The sequence below is a fragment of the Papaver somniferum genome, chromosome 2 (assembly GCF_003573695.1).
Source record: "Papaver somniferum cultivar HN1 chromosome 2, ASM357369v1, whole genome shotgun sequence".
NCBI lineage: Eukaryota > Viridiplantae > Streptophyta > Magnoliopsida > Ranunculales > Papaveraceae > Papaver > Papaver somniferum.
Genome location: NC_039359.1, coordinates 219090445 through 219097568, shown reverse-complemented (window position 1 = coordinate 219097568; position 7124 = coordinate 219090445). Strand labels below are relative to the sequence as shown.

The 7124-nt window shown below is 39.1% G+C and overlaps 1 pseudogene; it reads left to right on the top strand.

The window, feature by feature from the left end:
- On the top strand, window positions 1-6043 carry LOC113352891 (annotated as a pseudogene).
- The last annotated feature ends 1081 nt before the right edge of the window (window positions 6044-7124 follow it).

Sequence of the window (7124 nt, the reverse complement as noted above, 5' to 3'; positions counted from 1 at the left end):
ATGACCGATACAAAATTTAGTTTTGTTCAGGGTGTTGATGAGGCCAAAGCTGAGCTGGAAGAAATTGTTCAGTATCTTCGCGATCCTGAGGTAAATGCAACATAACATATTTGTCATTATAGATCCCGGATTCCTAGTATCTGAATCGAGGTTCTTATCTTGTCATTATATGTGTTGATTTTTCTTAGCAATATATTGGACGTGTATATGTAAGTCACCACCAGCCATCAGTCTTGCCACAGTTGAACAGTCAGCAGTCACCACCAGGCGCAAGTATTTAGCTTATGTCCGAGTCTTATGTACTCATTCTTGTTGTAACTAGCTGTAACTATCCAGTATTCACGCTATTATTGTTTAGCTTAGGTTTTGAATCTTTCGTCAATTCTCAGTACTTTGTATTCATATAAATACGCAATGAAGTATAATCAGTCTCAATAATTGTGAGATTAATCCATATTATTCTTGTAAATCTAAGATGGTATCATCCTATTAGATCCTAGGAACCTAAATATCCTTGTTCTTTCAGGAACCTAAATAAATTTCTTCTTCCAGCATTTTTTTCTCTGCCTCTCACAATGGCATCATTGTCTGCTGAAGAAACTCCTTTGTTTGCTGCAATACAACAAGTCTTTTCGGTTTATTATACCAAGCTCAAGGCTTTATGGAATCCAGATGGTTCCCTAATTACATCCCCATCGATTAAATCCGCTGCTCTCAACAACAATCGTCTCCATGTTGCTGCTAAAGCTAAAATTTTGGAACCTCAACCAAATCAAGTTTCACAACCAGTTCTGGTTGTTCCGTCTCTCTCGGTGTCCCAGTATGCTAGTCTTCTAACTCTTCTCAACCCTCATATAGAGGATACTCCTACGGAACCTCGAGTGAACCTAACTGGTAAGATACTTAACACTTCCTTTATTTCTCTTTGGTTTATTGACAGTGGTGCAACACACCACATCTGTAATTCCTTATCATACTTTACTTCTTATTCTTCTGTAAACACTTTAATTGAAATGCAATTTCCTGATGGCTCTCTTGCTACTGTTAAGCATATCTGTGAAGTTGTTTTCTCACCCACTCTTAAACTCTCAAATGTGCATCATATCCCACATTTTAAGTTTAATTTGCTCTCTGTAAGTAAACTCACGCGATCCTTCAATTATGTTGCTCTCTTAACTCCAGATCATTGCATCTTTAGACCCACTCACAAATCAAGTGATTGGTCAGGGTAATCATGTTTCTGGACATTACCAACTTCAAGTTTCGGCTGGACCAGCAACATCACACAAAGCTCTTTTTAATAATAAAATGTCGTTAGATGTTTGGCATTGTCGTCTTGGCCATCCAAGTCTTGATCGTTTTAAATTTTTATGTCGCTCTATTGATTGTATTAGTTCCAATTTTTCTAGTACTTGTGATGTATGCCCTTTGGCAAAACAAACGAAATTAACTTTGAATAGAAATCGCATTTCATCTAAATGTTGTTTTGAACTTATTCATTGCGATATATGGGGTCCCTTTGTGACACCATCACTCACCGGTGCAAATTATTTTCTCACCATAGTCGATGACTTTTCTCGTTGTACATGGGTTTAACTTATGCACACAAAGGATGAGACTTTTAAATTCATTAAGTACTTCTCCAGTTTTGTTATTACTCATTATTCTAAGAAAATCGGTCATATATCTACCGGTACCTCAATTCCTTTTCTCCCTTCATTACAAAAAATCCAGTCTGAAAATGGCTTGGAATTTGTCTCCCGTGAATTTCAAACGTGGTTTAAGGAAAATGGCATTCATCATCAATGCAGTTTCGTTTACACTCCTCAACAAAATGGTGTTGTCGAACGCAAACACCGGCACTTACTTAGTGTAGCTCCTCTACGTTTTCAGTCACAATTACCCATCACTTATTGGGGTGAATGTGTATTAACAACTTGTTATCTTGTAAACAAAATGACTACTCCTCTATTGGCACATAAAACTTTGCATGAAGTTCTTCTTGGTAGTGCGCTTAGCTATCGCCATCTTCATGTCTTTGGATATTTGTGTTATGCTCGGAACACAAATATTAAATCCAAATTCGATCCATGAGCGAAGCCGGGTGTGTTTTTGGGTTACCCTTACAATCACAAAGGGTATATAATTTTAGATATCGAAACAAAGACCACTTTTGTATCCCGTGATGTTATCTTCCACGAACACTTATTCCCTTTTAAGGATGTTAAATTTTCAAATTCAAATGATCTCCCTCCAACTGAATTGCAAAGTACTGACGTTTTATATGAGGAGTTAAATTTGCCTCCGCCATACTCAAATACCTCTCAAACGTCCGGTACCACTGCCTCCTTCCCAATCACTACATCTCTAGAATCTATTTCCTCTCCAGCAACAAATTCTGTTGTCACTCCTTCTCGTAATATTTTTCATGTATCATCATCTCCAATACAGTCATTATCTACCAATCCATCTTTGGAGTTAATTTCATCCATTCCTACTCCAGGTACTGATAATACACCGTTAGCATTTTCCCCATCTCCTATGTCTGACACATCATCATCCGCTCCTTCTGGTACATCATCTAGTACGAGTTCTTTTACTCGCACAATATCTTCACCTACTCCTACTACTGAGGTTATTCTTTCAGATTCACATACAGTCGTACCACCTAATATAGAACCATCTGTACGACGATCAACTCGAGAATGTCATCGTCCTTCACACTTAAAATTTTTTATTTTCTCAGCACAACAGTGCACTTCTACTTCTCCGTATCCCCTCACTAACTATTTATCATTTTCTCAATTTACTCCACAACATCGTACCTTCCTGTCATCTGTTATCACCAATGATGAACCGCGCACATTTACAGAAGCCATTAAAAATCCAGACTGGCGTGATGCTATTGTCAAAGAACATACTGCTTTAAATGACAATGATACTTTCACTATCACTACTCTTCCACCAGGAAAAACAGCCATTGGTTGTAAATGGGTGTTTAAAATCAAGTATAGACTCGATGGTACGATTGAGCGCCGTAAGGCACGTCTTGTTGCTAAAGGGTACACGCAACAGGAAGGAATTGATTATCATAACACTTTTGCTCCTGTTGCAAAAATAGTTTCCGTTCGTGTCTTACTCTCCATTGCTGCTGTTTATAATTGGCCTCTCCATCAACTAGATGTCAATAATGCCTTTTTACAAGGCGATCTTCATGAAGATATTTACATGAAACTCCCTCCGGGTTTTCAGAAAAAGGGAGATAATCATGTTTACAAACTCAACAAATCCTTATATGGGCTCAAGCAAGCCTCTCGTCAATGGTTTGCTAAATTTTCTGCAGCCTTACTTGATGAAGGTTTTGTTCAATCTCGTGTTGACTATTCTCTTTTTATTGTTCATTCAGGTAAGATATCCATTTATGTTTTAGTTTATGTCGACGACATTATTATTATCGGTAATAGTGACACGGCTATTCAAGAACTAAAACACAAACTTGAATCTAAGTTTTCTCTCAAAAATCTTGGTCGTTTGCAGTATTTCCTGGGAATTGAAGTTTCTCGCTCTCCCAAAGGTATTTTTCTCTGCCAACGAAAATATATCCTTGACATTGTTCAGGATTCTGGTCTTTTAGGTGCTAAGGTTTCGCCTTCTCTTATGGAACAACACCTTAAGCTACTTCCAACTTCCGGTGATCCTCTACATGATCCTAGTGTTTATCATCGCCTAATTGGTCGACTGCTTTATCTTCAGGTGACTCGTCCTGATATCACCTACTCAGTTAATTATCTGAGTCAGTTCATGCAGCAACCATGCTCAGGTCACTTGGATGCTGCACATCGTGTAGTTCGATATCTTAAAGGAACTGTCAGTCATGGTATTTTTCTTTCTGCGAATAGTTCATTGTCTCTTGCTGGTTATACCGATTCTGATTGGGCCGGATGTCCAACAACTCGACGATCCACAACAGGGTATTTCACAATGCTGGGAAACAGTCATATTTCTTGGAAATCTAAGAAACAATCAATGATTTCATTATCTTCCGTTAAGGCAGAATACTGTTCCCTAGCAAGGTTAACTTCTGAACTTCAATGGTTGCATTATTTGTTTACTGATCTTTGTGTTCCTATTCCGAAGCCTATTCCAGTCTATTGTGATAATCAGGCTGCTATCCACATCTCTGGAAATCCAGTTTTTCACGAACGAACAAAACATATCGAAATTGATTGTTATTTTGTTCGAGAAAAATTGCTCTCTGGTCTCATAAAACCAAGTCATATTCCATCTGCATCTCAATTAGCTGATCTCTTCATCAAGCCACTTGGAGTGGACCAGTTTAGACATCTTGTCAGCAAGTTGGGCGTTCGGCCTCATGATCCTCCCGCTCCAACTTGAGGGGGGTATTGGACGTGTATATGTAAGTCACCACCAGCCATCAGTCTTGCCACAGTTGAACAGTCAGCAGTCACCACCAGGCGCAAGTCTTTAACTTAGGTCCGAGTCTTATGTACTCATTCTTGTTGTAATTTGTTGTAACTAGCTGTAACTATCCAGTATTCACACTATTATTGTTTAGCTTAGGTTTTGAATCTTTCGTCAATTTTCAGTACTTTGTATTCATATAAATACACAATGAAATATAATCAGTCTCAATAATTGTGAGATTAATGCATATTATTCTTGTAAATCTAAGACAGTAGCTTCTTATTGTTTCAGTGGTTTACAAGTTTAGGAGCTAAGCTCCCTAAGGGGGTTTTGCTTTCTGGTCCACCTGGGACAGGTAAAACCATGTTAGCAAGAGCCGTTGCGGGATAAGCTGGTGTACCGTTCTTCTTCAAAAGCGGGAGTGAATTTGAGGAACAGTGGGTTGGTGTTGGAGCAAGGAGAGTGAGGGATTTATTTTCTGCAGCAAAGAAGTGCTCTCCATGTATAAGTTTCATTGATGAGATAGATTCATTTGGAGGACAGCGTAACCCCAGAGATTATAAAGGCGCCAATGGCTTTCAACAAAATGATGGAATTATTGTGATTGCTGCAACCAACATCCCCGAGTGTTTGGATAAAGCACTTGTAAGACCTGGACGTTTCGATCGGAATGTTGTTTTGCCCAATCCAAATGTTGAAGGACGGAGACATATCATGGAATCTCACATGTCAAAGGTAAATTAGCTCGTCTTTGAAAATCTTCTACTGCTTTTGTAACTTATAAAACCTCGGTTAATGTTTCAGATTGTTTAGCTGTTTAATGTTTAAATGCATGGAACATTAATACACCAGCTATGCCATTTGATAGGTTCACAAAGGACAAGATGTTGATCTAAGTATCATTGCTAAAGGAACACCTGGGTTCTCAGGTGCAGATCTTGCAAATATGGTGAACATTGCAGCCCTCAGAGCCGCAAAGGATGGTGCTAATGCAGTGAGCATGACTGATTTAGAATATGCAAAGGATAAGATTATAATGGGAAGTGAACGCAAATCAGCTGTAATTTCTGACGAGACCAGAAAATTAATAGCTTTTCGTGAAGGTGGTTACGCTTTAGTAGCCATCCACACAGATGGAGATCATCCAGTTCACAAGGCAACAATAGTTCCACGAGGACTGTCTCCAGGAGTGGTAGCACAATTGCCCGACAAAGATAAAACCAGTGCTTCCCGCAAGCAAATGCTTGCTAGGTTAGATGTTTGCATGGGTAGACGAGTTGCAGAGGAAGTTATATTTGGAGAAAATGAAGTTACCTCTGCTGCATCTTCAGACCTCCAAGAAGCAACATCTTCAGCAAGAGAAATGGTCACAAAATATGGAATGAGCAAAGTAGTTGGGATCGTAGCTGGAAACTACGATGATAATTGGAAGGGTATGGACACTGAAACTAAAAAAGAGGTGAGCGAACTCTGGGACAGGACTTACAATAACGCAAACACAATTTCAACTACACACAGTAACGAACTCCACGCACTAGCTAATGCTCTACTTGAGAAAGAAACACTCACACGAAGTCAAATCAATGCTTTACTTGAAAAAAAAGCAAAGGAGGTTTAAGCAGCCTGTTTTGGATAACCCGAAACTGGGGAAGGAAGTAAGAAGTGGATATCAGGGAAAGAAGTGGGCTATAGTCTAATACTTGTAGTCTGTTGCCATTGTTTAAGTTTGATTCTTATAGGTTGTTGTTGCCTTTGTTTTATCTTTTTTTTTCTTCTTCATTTTGTGGTGTGTCTTATATTTCACCTCCTTTGCAGCACTTTATAGTGAGAAACTGTAATTTTAAATTTAGTTTCACCCAGCCAACTCAAAAATAAAATGGGATCCGTGGCGTGAATATTAATTTTGAGACGAACCGGGGTCACAATATTACTAGTATTTTCCCAAGGAAAGTAAAGATCCTACTTTAACATGTGTTAGCTTTCAGGCCTAGTTTATGACATCCCACTTGCTCATCCAGTTCACAAAGCAACAATAGTTCCACGAGGAATGTCTCTTGGAATGGTAGCTCAATTGCCCTAGAAAGATGAGACTAGGGAATCTTGCAAGCAAATGCTTGCTAGGTTAGATGTTTTCACGGGTAGACGAGTAGTGGAAAAAATGATGTTACTTCTGGTGCATCTTCAGATCTCCAACAAGCAACATCTTTAGCAAGAGCGACGGTCATAAAATATGGAATGAGCAAACACGTTGGGATCGTCACTCACATTTGACCGCGCCTTTACTCCGCGTCACCCGATTTATCGTTGGGTCTAACACGTGAGGGGGCGTGTTGAGATTATTAGTCCCACATTGTTGGGCAATCTAAGATCCTGCGGCTTATAATCTCTTAGGACCTCTCCACCCATTACCAATTGATTTTGAGTTGGATGCCCATATTCTAACATACAAGCTTGTTTCCAGTCAGCAGAGAGCTTTTATTAAGGGTAGCTGAATTAGGCCTTTGAATTAATTAATAATGAGATGAACATCAAAGAAAAGGTCATCAAAATAGATTATGAGTTATGACACTCTAGCTGGGACTTATATCATGGTATGGAAAATGTTGCATTCATCCTTCTACTGCTAGTAGGGCTGCACAATACCCGCCCACGATACCCAAACCCACCCGTACCCGCTAAATCCGTGGATTTTTAATTCA